The sequence below is a fragment of the Euprymna scolopes genome, chromosome 42 (assembly GCF_053919585.1).
Source record: "Euprymna scolopes isolate OS-2025 chromosome 42, ASM5391958v1, whole genome shotgun sequence".
Taxonomy (NCBI): Eukaryota; Metazoa; Mollusca; class Cephalopoda; order Sepiida; family Sepiolidae; genus Euprymna; species Euprymna scolopes.
The window spans coordinates 19,252,162-19,268,603 of NC_136523.1; the positions used below are offsets into that span (position 1 = coordinate 19,252,162).

A 16,442-nucleotide genomic window follows, 5' to 3' on the forward strand; every position below is an offset into this window, starting at 1 on the left:
ATGTCTTGATGTGATGTTTTGAATATAATAAACTAGTTATGACCAAAGTTTCATTTCATTCGAACAAAACACCAAGAAACGGGGCCTAATTACAGTTGGGCCCGTTTTGGGGGAGCTCACCTGTATATATATATATATATATATATATATATATATATATATATATATATATATATATATATATACTTGTTTATTGTTATATAAACATGCTCACATCCCGCTGCTACAAATAGCCACTTGTTTCAATCAAACAACAGATATCATCAGGCAGCGACTTGACTATTCAAAAGTTCAATGAATAACCTTATTATTTTTCATTGAACTTTTGAATAGTCAAGTCGCTGCCTGATGATATCTGTTGTTTGATAGAAACAAGTGGCTATTTGTAGCAGCGGGATGTGAGCATGTTTATATAACAATAAACAAGTATTATCAGCTCTTTTTATTGAGCACTATCAAACAACCTCGTTGAATTCATTAGTCCATTACTTTTGAATATAAAAAAACCCCGAGTATATATATATATATATATATATATATATATATATATATATATATATATATACATATATAATCTTTGGGATATATATATATATATATATATATATATATATATAATCTTTGGGATATATATATATAATCTTTGGGATATATATATATATATATATAATCTTTGGGATATATATATATAATCTTTGGGATATATATATATATAATCTTTGGGATATATATATATATATATATATATATATATATATATATATTTGTATGTATATATATATATATATATATATAAGTGTGGGGATGTCATGAAAGCTTGGTAGCTCTTCATCAAACCGAGTGTAGCTGCATAGTTTTCCCTATTTATAAGTGACACCCCTGAGGCACCCATCACGATTGTGAGGATGATCGCTGTAGTCATCAGAATCTCCCCCATCCCATGGTAAGGTATCCTGCCATATTTGATAACTCTCCAAGTTTACATCAAACGGTGTAAGTGTGCACAGGCTTCCAGTTATAAGTGATCCTAGGGAGCCCCACCCCTATTACTGGGAGTAAGTGGTGTAACCCGTCAAAAGCTTTATATTATCATAATAGGTAATCATACCAAATTTGGTAGCTGTACGTAAAAAAGTGTGCGCCTACATAGGGTTTACCCTCTAGAGCTCCGCCCCGTTATTGGCAGGTGACTTTATCATACTAATTTTTGGTCCTTGGTACCTCTTCTATCAAGGTATGTTATCAGTATAATAATAAACCATATATAAGCCTGTTCCGTAACAGACAGACAGACACACGTTGAGCTTTATATTATATATATATATATATATATATATATATATATAGAGAGAGAGAGAGAGAGAGAGAAAATAAATGACAAAACGTTATATTTTAAAATTCATGATGTTGACCATCTTATAATTTATTCCTTCAATTCATTTGACACATACAATTCTTGGAAGTATCTGTTTCGTAGCGCAAAATGAATACCGTAATTCTCATATTAAGCAGTGAATACATTATGCCCTTAACTCACCAGAAGAAATAGCAACGTCAAAAGGAATTGAAATGTGATTTGACATGATTAAAATCCGAAAATTGGAAGAGAAGCTACAAATAACTTTTCGTATTGAAAAAAGGGTAAATTATAAGATGGTCAACATCATGAACTTTGGAATATAACTTTTCGTCATTTATTCTCTATGTTGCTCTGTAATTACACTGAGCTTCTGAAATAAGATTGATATATAAGAAATTATATTTCTACAGCAATACATATATATATAAATATATGTATATATATATATACATATATACATATACAAATATATACATATATATATGTAAATATATATATGCATATATATATATATATATATATAAAAGTAACCTTGTGTGTGTAAGGTTCCCTCCCCATAAATACCGAAACGGCTGAGCCTATCTTTTACAAATTTGACACAAAGCTAATTCGTATATCTGCCAGTTTGCTTAGATATTTATGCATACGGAAATTAATCTGATAAGTATTGAAAATCGAAACACTCAGATCTTAAAAATAGCTTATAGATAAAAAGAATGATTTTTACAGAGGAATAGTTTACGTTACACCGGTAAAGGGCGATAATAATATTCTAGCAAATTATTTCCTCTTAAAAAAATACGCAAGTTTATTATAATCATGAGATATAGTCCAATGGTAGAGAATTCGACTACAGATCGATACAGCTTCTGTTTAATATCTGCTGTACCTCATCATTTTATTTTAATTTTTTCTTATTAATGTGTTCAATTTACGATAAGCCCAAATATCAGCTGACCTGATATTGTAAACAAACACAGACGGAATTTGATGATTGACATTATCATTATTATTTTTTTTCTTTTGCGAAGTCATTTACTGGGCATATTATGCCTCCTAATATGAAATAATCAATAGAGAATCGATTCTATAATAATGCATATGCAATTTGCATAAATAAAAGTACCTTGTTTTACCGTATCGTACGACTGGGGAACGCAGGGCGGCATAGTATTAGTTTATATATATGTATATATATATATATATAGCCAGTAGAGTTTAGTTTCCTAGAAGTACATCCAATGAAACAACATGTGTCTACCAAAATAGTGCTCAATGAGTGAACGAGTTTCAGTAAATAAAACAAAGAGCGTTCAGCATGGATTCGCTTTTGAATATATGTATCAATGTGTGTTTGGCGATGTCTGTGTATGTGTGTATTATGTGTGTGTTCCATGTATGTGTGGGTGGAGGTAGATTAAAAGGCACCGGTCAGTACTTGGTTGACCATAGCTAAGGTTATTAACTTACAGACTCTAAGACAAGAAAACTAAACTCTCAAGTACCCTATGCCATAAAAAGCCAAAAGTTAGGTTGGATGGGGGAAGGGGAAAAGAAAAAAGATGTTTATTATCTTCAAAGACCTCACTCATCCTTTTACCGTTTTTTTTTTTTTTTTTTTTTTTTTTTTTTTTTTGACTCCCACCCAGGTTGTATTTTAACTTGATAAACGAAATAGAAAAATGTATTTGGTGGAAATGTCACTTTTGAAGGTAATTCTTGGCCTGAGGACGTAATCCCCCAACGTGGGTGATTACAGAAACATGTATGCACATATGTAGCCATTAATGTTTGTATAAATAAAATTAATATATATATATATATATATATATATATATGTGTGTGTGTGTTTGTTTACTGTTTTTTTTTGGGGGGGGGGAAGAATTCCAACAAAGTGCTCGATTAAAAAGAAAATCTTTTTCGATATAAGAGCTTAATATTTATTTATTTAATAGTACAGAAATCAAAACGTAGATTCCATGAACAAAGCTTCTTTCTTAGAACTGCACGCCTGTGGAACTCTGTTCCGTCTGCCTGCTTCCCTAACTAAAACTTGGATGTCTTCAAGTCCAATGTAAACAAATTCCTGATGAACTGCCCCCTTAAGTAGACACTCTAAAATATCCACACTAACGTACTGTACTTACAATAACTCTTATCCATGAGTGGCTTCCGGACCTTGATAAGTGGTGACTACCTTGTAAAAAAAAAGTTCAGAAAAACATTGGTACCGTCGGTTTCAAGCCCAATATAAAGGGGACCAGTTAATGGTAAAACGTAAATGATGTTAGGATCTCGTCATCCATGTGTTTCTCGGTACCAATGTTTTTCTGAACTTCTGTACTATTACATAAATATATATATATATATATATATATATATATATATATATATACATACACACACACACACACACACACACACACACATATATATATATATATATATATATGAAAATTTTACGGGACACACAGAATATAATGATGGCTGAATACAGATCAATCAACATAATGATTAAAAAAAATTAAAAAAATTAAAATAAAGGTTAGCTAACCAGGTTTCGTTCATCGCTCAACTGAGCTAAATAAAAGAAAATACGATTAAAAAAAACGAATTCTTGTTTTCTGTTTTTGGATGTTCTTGTGTCGAAGACATCCTCGTATTTCCTTACTTCTGATCATCGTAAACCAACTTTTACCGGTCTCTATACGCGTTAGGGCTCTTTTTGCCCTACAGACCACAAATACCCTTATCCCTGAGTGGCTTCCGGGCCTTGATAAGTGGTGATCACTGTGTAAAAAAAAAATAAGACTTTAGCACATAGGGGCTTTATGATTTGTTCTAAAGTTTATCTGAATGACGAGCTGAAATTTATTACTAAGACCATTTGTAATAATTTAGATATTGTTAAAACTACTATTAATAAGAAAGTTTTCCATCTTTATAACATCAAAGAAATCATAGTTAATAGATGTTCTGTTCGTGTACAGACAGACACACACAAACGTTGGCTCGGTTACATCAGCGACCGATTTGCTAAGCATTCATTTTTTTTTGTCTGTGCAACGGTGTTATTTTGCATCGAATCCCCATGTTGTTTTTTTTTCAACCAAACTTATGTTACCGTCAATTTGTAAAGATGTTCTCCCCTCACAATAATAATTCTATTATTTATTTAAATGTAGTTGTAGTGCGCACTATGTTGGACGAACATCGCAAAGATTAGATTTCCGTTTGAAACAACATGTACCATCTAAATATTCGTTATGGAAATTTTTCATCCTCGAGTAACACGTATGGTTCTACGATTTGCGACCACCTTATAAATAACCATGCGTGTACTACGAATTTCAGTGCTGACATGTTTTCGATCTTGAGTAAGTCGCACTAGCCCTTACATTTAAACATTCTAGAGACTATTTTATTTAGTCTTTGAGACCTTCTCTTTGCAAGCAAAAAGAAAATCGTTTAGGATTTAATTTAGTCTCTATGTATTTCCCACCCCCGTTTCTTTTTCGTTTTCTTTTGCCCCCACCCCCGCTATACTCATGACTTTTTTAAAATTGTATTGTTGAGCGAGGAACGAAACCAGGTTAGCTAACCATTATTTTCATTTTTATTTTCTTTAAATAATTATGTTGATAGGTCTGTACTTAGCCATTATATATACACACAAAGGCCCTTAACGTCGAGGACGACGATTGGCAAGGCGCTTCAGTCTTCTACAGTTCAGGAAGTCTGTGTATTGCTGGCAGGATCTTTTGGCACCAGATCTTATAGCAGCTTGCCACTTTGCTATATCCATAGTAGTTGCCTGAAACGTCAAGCGCCGGGGCAGGGAAGTAGTGGATGAGTGCATGCCCAGAACAGAACATCCACCTCTGGACCCAACATTGCGGACCCCAGCGGAGCACAGGAGTGCGACAGCTGGAGCAGTGGTAGGTTGCCCCGCAGTACCCGCTAACTGGGTGTTGATCCCTGACCGTTGATCGTTCTTGATTCATCCGCTCAGTGATCCGCCATGGGAGACCGGTGGTTGAAAAATATATCAGCTGCGCTCATACCATGACTGCCAACTCCTGCTGCCGAGATGACATTTTGCTATTTGACCACATAGCTGGGGTCTGGATTGGTGTAAGCCAGGGCGTGTCCTCACGACGGAGGACCATGCACTCAACACCTCTGGGGCTCCAGACTACTCCGAGATCCCACATACACTTAGCCTGGGGCCGCAAGGTACCCAGTTAAACCGTGATGTACCACGAGGAGGTGGCATGCGAGTCTTGACCAGTGAGACGCTCTAACCACCAGTGGGCAGGGCTTACTAAACTGCCTCCCCTTCACTCTTGCGAGTATAGGTGGCGGTTACAGCTGGAAGCAAGAGGAGCAAAGCACCTGAAAGCCAAGCAGCTAAGCACTCTACACATTCACTAAGCTACAACACTACACGCTCAAAGGCCCTGTGTGCATCACACCACATCACCAATATATATATATATATATATATATATATATATATATATATATATATATATATTCCTTGATGTCATGATTTTGTTAAAACAATATATATATATAAATATATATATATATATATATATATATATATACATATGACAGAGAGAGAGAGAGAGAGAGAGAGAGAGAGAGATAGATAGATAGATAGATAGATAGATAGATAGATAGACAGGCAGATTTTTATCTAAATAGATTTATATGTAGAGATGTATTTCACATTCTGGGGCTGATGGATTAGCAGCGTCAGTATCGACGAAATATGCATTCCTCCGAAAGAGTACTCTGGAAAGCACTGCTACGAATTTCGGTCAGCTGCGCGTACGTCTTTTATTTTACATATTGTTCTGGCATGCTTTCAGTGATGGTCACGTCAGGCGGTTAGGTGCGTGCTATTTCGCCGACAGACGGTTTTGTCAAATGAGGCATAATAAAGTTCTTTTCGGAATGTTTTCCATTTCATACCGCAGCTTTTTGGGAATGACACGAACTCTCAATGTGCGATGGACTTGGTGTAATGATTTCGTAAAAAAAAAAAAAATTACATCGTCTATGCGAATGACGCAATTCATACATAGATGTTATTGCATAATTGTATTATCTAAAGCACAGTTTATTTTTATGCTGCCGAAACAGAGCAGAATATTAGGTGTACAAATTCGAGTAAGACAAATATATTTACGTCGTCAAACAAAGAAAAATCGTTCGTTAAGGGGAATGGGTACTTTATTCTATATTCTTTCTCTTTTTATCTTTCTCCTGATTCCCCTTCCTCGTTTTCTTTATATATATATATATATATATATATATATATATATATATATATATATATATATATATATATATATATATATATATATTTATATATATATATTTATATTTATATATATATATATAAGAGGGTGGTCATCAACAATGTCTTTTTTTTTAAACATTATTTTATTATTCCGTGTCTTGGTCTTTCATTGAGAATTATGTTTAGATCATTGTAATAATGTTTTTAAATCATTGAAATCGTTTTTAACGCGTTTCAGACGTTCTGTAAAGCGTCCTCTGTCTGTCTGTCTGTCTGTCTGTTTGTCTCTCTCTCTCTCTCTCTCTCTCTCTATATATATATATATATATATATATATATATATATATATATAAAATGGGTTAAGAAATTCCAACGAAAAAAAGATGTATATTTAAGTAAGAGGGTAGTCACCAACAATGTGTACTTTTTAACAGTATTTTATTATTCCGTGTCTTGGTTTTTCATTGAGAATTATGTTTAGATCATTGTAATAATGTTTTTGAATCATTGTAATAATGTTTTTAACGCGTTTCAGACGTTTTGTGAAGCGTCCTCTTCAGAAATTATGTTCAAAATGTGTTGGAGATGTAAAAATAGCATTTTCGTAGTTCATTTGAAGTATTTCTAAAAGGTGGAAACGTGTAAGTGTCTACTATTCATTGGAATGTTTAATTTTTATTACTGTTTTATTGGGCTGTGGTCATTCCTGTGTCGTGTTTCTCTCTCTCTCACTCTCTCTCTCTCTCTCTCTCTCTATATATATATATATATATATATATATTATATATATATATATTCCATATATGACTACGATAGGGTGTGTGCTATTGCGTCTGTCACGCTTACATCCATTCTCTTCCGAGTGACTGTCGTTTGTTATGATCTTCGATTTCATGTGATCAAATATTTTACCAAAAATATTTCATAATTCTTGTTTCGGTTTCGATTATAGCTGATGGCACTAAAGTCATATATTTTTTTATAAAAAAAAATACTAAGAATTCTTCATAAGTGTTAGATTTGGTTTCGATTAGAGCTGAAGAAACTCAACTTATAAATGTAAATATATCTTTTTTTTTCTTCATAAGCTTTGCTTTCGGTTTCGATTCAAAACGATGTCCCCCCCCAACTCACATGGATATATTATTTTTTAGTTTGAAATCAAACTTGTCCCTATATAATAATCGATGAAAAATTGAATCTAAAATAAACTACACGAAATCTGCATGAATTACCATAATATATTCAAGCATACAGGGTGCGACGATAAAATTGTCGTCCAAGAAAAACGACATTATTCCATTTCCGTTTGATAAAAACCTTATATATTTTGTTGCAGATAATCTACTATTTGACCAATTGTGTACAAATGCCAAAGGCGATAGAAGGCTTCCATCATGTTTAAAAGTTATACAATGTTCAACGAGAGAGATCGGAGATGCGCCGCTGTAAAACTTATGCTCTCTACCAAGTTATGACGGCAGGACCATTGCCAGCAATCTCGGAATGCATCGCTCGATTGCTAAGAATTTCAGGGCGTACCCAGGGTTACGTAAACAAAGTTTCCGGCTACGGTTATGATCTCTGGTGTGGTTTCAAATAAGAGTTAAATCTTGGAAATCGGCTTGAAAGTCAACACCAAATTGTACTTGGATGTGCTGAAGAGTGTGGCAACCCTCTGTTTTAATCAGGTTGACACTGGAAGACTCTGGGTGTAGCAGAAAGACATTATCGCCGGTCCACAGGTCCATATAAACCAAACCTTGGCTTCAGAAACAGTGCTGCGAATTTGTACTCTTTGTTCACTGCCCCCCTTCTCCTCCGATCTGAACCTTCTGGACTACTTCGTTTCGGTATACGTCGAAAACATCACCAACATTAGCTCCTACAACACTGAAGCCCGCCAGATGGCCGCCATCTGCCAAGTATTCGCCGAGAGCTGACGCTTGTAAGAAAAGCATGCTTCCAGCTCTGGACCTGTATCGAGGCGGTAATTTAAGCTAAACGGGTCTTCATTAGGTGTGTCAGAAACTTCGTGAAATATATTGAATAATTCGACCCAATGTATTTCCAAGCTTATAACTACTCGAAAAATGTAATTCAAACCCTATTTTTTTTCAATTAGAAGAGCAAGGACCAATATTTCATAAAAAAACAAACAAACAACGTGGGTTAAAAAAAATAACTTCGGACTTTACAGGTAAATTTCTAAAAAAACACTTCTTTTTTTGTTTTAAATTTGAATATATTATTAATTGATATTTTATCTTCAATTTGTGACATATAAAACCTTAATGAGTAAATTAATTATTTACTTTTTAAAAGACATTTCAAAATGGGGGGGGGGCATGAATTAAAAAAAAACGTTTGTCTAAATATTATAGTCGGTTTATTGGAAAGAACATAAAATTTTACATTGACCCTGAAAATATCGTAAAAATTGAATCAATAGAAACATTTTGATAGATTTTTATAGTTTAAAAATTGAAAAATACTGAACTCGTAAAATTCAATTAATTTCATTACTATTTTTTAAAAAAATATTTCTATTACTTTTTATACAACTTTAATAGTTTATTTTGGAAGTATAATCCACGAAGAAAATAAACAACCCATTTTTAAAAGAGAAATTACGAGATTTTATATTTTATTCGCAGTTTCGTGTTAGGAGTGTTAAAAATTCCTACAAAAATTCTGATACACCTTAAAATATTGAATAATTCGACTCAATGTCTTTCCAAGCTTATTACTACAAAAATGCTGATACACCTAGCGCTTCATTAAATAGACGTTAGCTACTGCTACATTCTTGGCCTTTTGGCCAAGATCAAAGTGTAGTATCTATCTTCAGATGCGGCACTTCCATTTCTCGTTCTCTTTCAGTCGAGGAGAAATCCTTCACGACTGAGACAATTTTTATTTTTGTACCTTTTCTCCAGGTTAAAAAAACGACCCTGGTGTCTAACTCTGTCCCGTTGGGAGGCATTGTAAATAGGTACTACTACATAATCAAGTCACCTGAATCGACTCTTTTCAATGAAAGTTTTAAAATAAAGTAGTATTGTTTTATTTAGGGCGACAACTGTATCGTTCCGCCCTGTATTTTACGACCGGGCTACGCCAGGCGTTCCAACTAGCTTAGATCAATACTTTCGCAATTTAAACAAATAGGTTACAAAAATATCAAGGCGTCTCAGCTCACGTTGAACATCAACAGGATGCCAACATCAATTTATTACATATGAAAGAGTCTGCTGTGGAATTTCCACAGGTCCCGCTGATTATTATTATTGCATAGTATCTGAACTTTTTGATCTTTAGTTGTATTTTTTTGTTTAACATCACATCAATTACATTGACATTAGATATTCAAGAAATATGGTTACAGTTTCGCCATTCATAACTTGTTCGCCATTCCTAACAGGCAAGCTCCTGGATATGACCTTAAACTATATCCGATGGTGAGGGCCCCAGCTTGCAGGCCGTAGGGAGTGTTGAGCCACCCTTTAATTGCCATTGCTCCCAGGTCCACTCTGACCCGGAGCGGTAGCACCTGTTAGGGTCCCAACTATGGGTTTAATAGAATACGACTTAAAAACAAATATACTATATTAAAAAAATCGTTCTTCAAAATCACCAGATTCGGCATTAAATAACCTTAAAAGGGTTGATATGCCGTAAAACAAAACAACCAACCAACGTAACAGGCAAGCCGTTTGCAGAATTGGAAAAGAAATTGCCTCGTCAATTTGTTTAAGCCATTTATGGCTGCTTTTCTTTATGGTTCCAAGCATTCCAATTACAAGCGGAATCGCCTTTCCATCTTTACATTTCCACGGGCTAAATTATTCCCATTTTAGAGCGAGATATTAATTTCTTCGTGTTTTGTCTTCTCTTGAAATCTGATAGCGAACGGGTTGCTTGTGCCAATGTTTAGAAAAAGAAAAATTCAAGACCTTTTTCAGTTTGTATACGCATGTTCCAAAAAGTTTGATATTGTTGTTTTTCCTGTTCAAATTCTGGTTTATGTTCATACCTCTTTCGTTTATATCAATTCAGTTATTATTAATATTAATAATATCTCTTACACAGGTTATCATAAGAGATTACTTATAGGTCAAAAACTAGTGGCATTCAATGGCGTCCAGATGACAACAAATCTCACCATATGTCCAGTACTCTCCGTAGATTTCGATTACAAGCAAAGTTGCATTATCGCAACTGTCGTCTACCATAACCCTCTCACTAGTAATGACCATTCGTCTTCACTGGGATTTTGGTTCCCAATTTCAATCGCACGCATCAAGTGAATATCTGGTTTACTCTTTCTCTCCTCAATCTTTCCATGCTTCGCGGCATTTCGTGGCCCTTCGCTACTGTTTGGTGTGTTGCCAGTCGATGCCAATACTACACGTTTTATTTGAGGGGGAAGGAAAGGGATATTTAATTTACATTTTTTTTCTTTCATTTGCCTTTGAGTTTATTTATTTTTTGTTTGTTTTCGCTTTCGTTGTACACAGCCGGCAAAAAGAAAGTCCGCACTTGTAAGTTTTTTTAAAACTGAAAATATTTCAATTAAAAAACTACCCCAACCCCCGAAAAAAAACCGACAAGTAACTAAGTCCCGCCCCTTTACAGTAGAGATCCTTCGATGTAAGAAAGACTTTTATTCCAAATGCTAACCTTTGGAACTCCCTTCCGGGATTCAGCTTTCCCAACTGTACTGATATGGAGAAGTTCAAGTGTAATGTGAACAAACATGTTTCTACTCATCTCCCTTCATAATGCCTCTGCAACTTATGTCCCCGATAGTAGCCCCCTATTTCAAAGTGGCGCAGTGCCTTGTTTGGGGTGAAAATTGACTAAAACAAAAAAAGTCCAATATGAACAGATAAACTTATAGAAGAATAAAAGGAGAATCAAATAAGGTATAGTGTGTTTAAATAGATACATAAAATTAGCTTAAATCTGCAGTTTTTTTTTAAATTACAAGTGCGGACTTTCTTTTTGCCGCCTGTAGTTTCTACGCCGATGGTTAGCGTTTGAGGCTCCTCTCGGTCAGAGTCCGCTATTATTTCAGAGTAGTTTCAATTTTTGGATGTCTTTTGTTGCAAAATTTTTTAAACATCAATTCCTTTGACTTAAGCTATTAAAGCTGTAACTTTGCGTTTTCGCTTTTTGTAAAATAAAATTGTTTCGCCAATTTATTTAAGCAATAACATGGGCGATTTTTGTTGTGGTCTCAACCGTTTCGACGATTACTCGCACCCTCCCTCTCTCCCCTAGTCTCATCTTTCTTATCCTATCTATTCGACTTTTTATATTTAGTAATAGCACGCCGCCCGGCATATCTCAGTCATGAAATACGCTTCAATACGATATAATACTAGCGGGGGGGTACCCGGCGTTGCCCGGGTGTTTGTAGGTGTGTGTGTGTGTGTGTGTGTGTGTTTTGTTCGGGGGGGTGTAAATCAGAACAAAAAGAAAGCTTAACGATAGCGATTGACGGATCGACTAAAAAGTTAGTCAAGTCAAAAAAAAAAAAGAGTAATGAAAGAGGTTTGATTGACAGGTGGCCACTGAATGAAGTCATCGCGGGAGCGTTACGACGACGTAAGCAATGGCTATTTAGCAGTGAATATTTTTAGTGCGGGACAGTTTTAATGATTGTATTTGGGGGGGGGGAAGGAAAAGCGGCTCCCGTTTATTATTAGGGAAGGAGTAATAAAGCAGTTATCTAATATGACGACGAAGCCGACATTGACCAAACGTTTAGCTGGATATTCGAATAGAGTTTCGCAACACGCCCCAAAAATGTGGAATATTTAACGTTCCAAAGTCGGGCGAATTAAAAAGACAGGCTACGCCCGTTGTTAAGTCGTAGATATTACGATTTAGAGGTAATATAAAAAGTCGAGCGAGTAGCCCCCGGAAAAAAACCCTTTTGCGGACATACACAAAAAGTGTACATACATACATACATACATACATACATACATACATACATACATACATACGCACACACTTATATATATATATATATATATATATATATATATATATATATATATATATATATATAAATTACGGTTCCTTATTATTATATTTTTTTTCTTCTTCACCATTTTTATTCTTTCTTCCTCATTTTCGTGATTAATCTTCGTTTTCTTCCGTCTCTTTTTTTTCTATTTCTCCTTAATCACCGGTTTTATTTTCCATTTCTTTCTTCAACCTTATTTTCTTCATTTTTCTATATTCTCTTTGTTTCTAAGTATATGAAACATCCACGTTTTTTCTTCTTATTCTGTACATACCCCCCCATACACACCAACTCCATATTTACGTTAATCAATTTTCTTTTCTTATTTCTTTTTTTCTCTTCCTTTCTTCACCCTTATTAGGGGGTTCCTTCTTTCTTCTCTTAACGTCTCCTCTCCTTTCTTCCTCTTCTTGTTCTTATTGTCTCACATGGAGCTTTCACACAAGTTATCAATGATTTGTGGTGTTCTCTGGAAGCTGTATTATTATTATTGTTATTATTATTATTATTGTTGTTGTTGTTGTTGTTATTATTGTTATCATTGTTATTATTATTATTATTATTATTATTGTTATTAGTATTTTCATTATTATTATTATTATTATTATTATTGTTATTATTATTGTTGTTGTTATATTATTGTTATTATTATTGTTATTGTTATCATTAATGTTATAATTATTGTTATTATTAATGTTGTTGTTATTTTTGATATTATTATTATTTTTGTTATTGTTATTGTTATCATTGTTATTATTTTGGATATTTTTATTATTGTTATTATTATTGTTGTTATTATTTTTGATATTATTATTATTTTTGATATTATTATTATTGTTATTGTTATTATTATTATTGTTATTATTTTTGATATTATTATTATTTTTGGTATTGTTAATTTTATTGATATTATTGATATTATTATTTTTATTATTATTATTATTATTGTTGCTGTTATTATTGTTGTTATTATTATTATTGTTATTATTATTATTGTTGTTGCTGTTGTTGTTATTATTATTATTATTATTATTATTGTTGTTGTTGTTGTTGTTGTCGTTGTGGTTGTCGTCGTCGTATTTCGTTTTTTTTTTCTTATTTCTTCTTTCCCATCCTTTTAGTTTTCATCTTATAGTTTTCGTCTTTTAAAACTTTTTTTCTTTTCCCCTTCTCGTTTTCTTTCTAATCTTCTCTTTCTTTCTTCTTCTTTTCTTTCTTCTTTCTATACTTTTCTTTCTTTCTTTTCTTTTTTCCAATTCTTCAAACCTTTCTTCCCCTCTAATCTCTTCTTCCGAATTTTTCTACCTCATTTCCTTCTTCGTGTTTTCTTTTTACAGCAAATAATACCAATAGTTTTTACACCATCCGTAAATAGAGATTCGCGGTCGCCTCGGATGTTTCCGATTGCTCTTTTGAGAGGCTCTTAATGCAAACAAACAGTACGCCAGCGCAAATTGTTAAGCCGGCCGGTCGTAAAAGAACGTATCATCTATGAATTACATACAGTAACTACGCAGAGACCTAATGGGAAGGTATACGTCCTAAGGTACATGATTTGGAGCTTGTAGCAGAGATGGTAATAACACCATGAAACAAAGATTCCCACCAGTAAGAAAATAATGTTGTCAAAAGTAATTGACAAACTCGTATCTTCGTATTCAGAAAGAGATATCTTCTCGTTTTTTCTTTTTGGAAAATCTCGAATGAAACAGTACTATGAAATATACTAGAATATAAAAAAAAAAAAAATTTGTACATGGTGGTCACCAGTTATCAAGGCCCAGAAGCCACTCGGGGATAAGGGTTATTGTGTGTACAGTAATCAATGGGATAAGATCGTAATAATAGTTAGTGTTGGAGATTTGATAAGGTGTAATTACTTAAAGGGGCGGTTCATCAGGAATTTGTTTGTATTGGACTTGAAGACATCCAAGTCGAAGTCGCGTGGGAAACAGGCAAGCAGCAGAGAGTTCTATATGCGTGCAGTTCTAAGAAAGAAGCTTTGTTCATGGAATTTACGTTTTGATTTCGGCACGGATAAAAAGTGGGGAAAATTATTAACAGTGGTTTCAGCTAGTCGGGTGTTTTTCGTGAATGATTGATGAGGGGGGACCAGAGAATGAAGCTCAGACGAGCACTTGCCAAGGAAATAACGATAAAATAGAGATAGACTCGCAACATCTCTTCTGTGGGGGAGAGTTTGCAGGGAAGATATAAGGGCATCCACCACCAAGCCACAAAGTCTATTTTGTACTCTGTCAAGGCAGGATAGGCTGTTTTTAGAAGCTCCTGCCCAGCAGTACTCTATCCTTGGACGTACTTGGCTTTTATATAGATAGAGAATAGCATCATTTGTGAGATATCCTCTGGAGCGGTAGAAAGATCCCACCAATTTCCCAGCGACCTTGGCCACCGACTAGACGTATGTGTTCCATTTCAGATCAGGAGACATTGTTATCGTTTATCATTAATATTATTTACCTCTTAACTATGAGCTTAGAAAAATAAATCCGGTGTGGTTTTAGATGCCAGAGTACAATCATAATCTAACCTACCCAAATGTATGAACGGTCACTGAGATGTTGTATGTGGCTGTGTAGCTCCTTCTTCTCCCAGGAAAACGGCTTGACATTTGGTGTCATTCGGGTTGGAATCTTCATTTTCCTCGGGGCCGCTTCATTCTTTAAATGCAGACATTTATGTCAGACACAAAAAAATACACAACGCGACACAATCGTAATATATATATGAAATATAATTAACTATTTATTTTATAAAATGTATACAATATACACACATATATATATATACACACCTATATATATATACATATATATATATATATGTGTGTGTGTGTGTGTGTGTGTGTGTTTATATTACAATATTAACATACAGTTTTCATGTCCAACAATTGATTTTCGCCATTACTTCTTTAAAACTAACTAACCCACCTTAACTATTATTGAGGAAGAGGGGATAATACTCTCATTTACGGAGAGAAAGAAATATGCGTGCTCACCTCATGGCGGTCCGGACAGAAAGAGATCGATAAAATAAAAGGGACTTATGGGGCTACATTTTTCTACGGCCAAATTACCACCTAGTCATACAGTGGGAGGATGCGTAAGCAACTACCACAACCTGGAGCACTAAGATATAGTCTACATCATCATTCCCCGAGAGGGACGCTTTAGGCAACTGGTTTGTAGTGTGGTAGCTATTAATATATGGATGCACGGACAATGCTTAACAAACGCCATTAAAGAATTGTCAAGAATACTGCTTACTCGTAGACCTGACAAAACCAGCTGCCAAAAATATTTTTACAAAGTAGCATCATTCTTCAGCCAAATATATTGATCTTAATATTGAAGCAAGCCGAATGTGTCAACTCCAGACGCATAAGCGAACCATAATGAGTGGCAGATCAGGGACGCGGCAAAAGAGCGGGAAAATATTAACTAGACTAGATGTCTCGAAACCGCTTGCTGAACAGACAACAAATGAAATTCTTTTGTTATTTGTATTCTTGCCTTGAGTATTATTCTCATAACGTTCAGGTGTATCTTGCCGAACTCGGGAATCTTTCTGGTGAACTCGAGAATCTTTTCGGCGAACTCGGGAATCAGTACGAAATTTCGAACGGAATCTTGAATTTAAGCCATGCCTCAGCGCTGACCAGGTACTTTATCCACTGCGCCACCGATCTTTTCCACAAGGTTGTCACCAGT

At 34.4% G+C, this 16,442-nt stretch overlaps 1 long non-coding RNA gene and 1 pseudogene across 1 annotated transcript in view; one reads left to right on the top strand and one right to left on the bottom strand.

The window, feature by feature from the left end:
- LOC145266949 (uncharacterized) overlaps positions 1–16,442 on the bottom strand; it is a 1,426,307-nt gene that overhangs the window by 1,338,892 nt on the left and 70,973 nt on the right. The gene's annotated exons all lie outside the window — the stretch shown is intronic.
- Positions 9,473–9,626, top strand: LOC145267334 (U2 spliceosomal RNA; annotated as a pseudogene).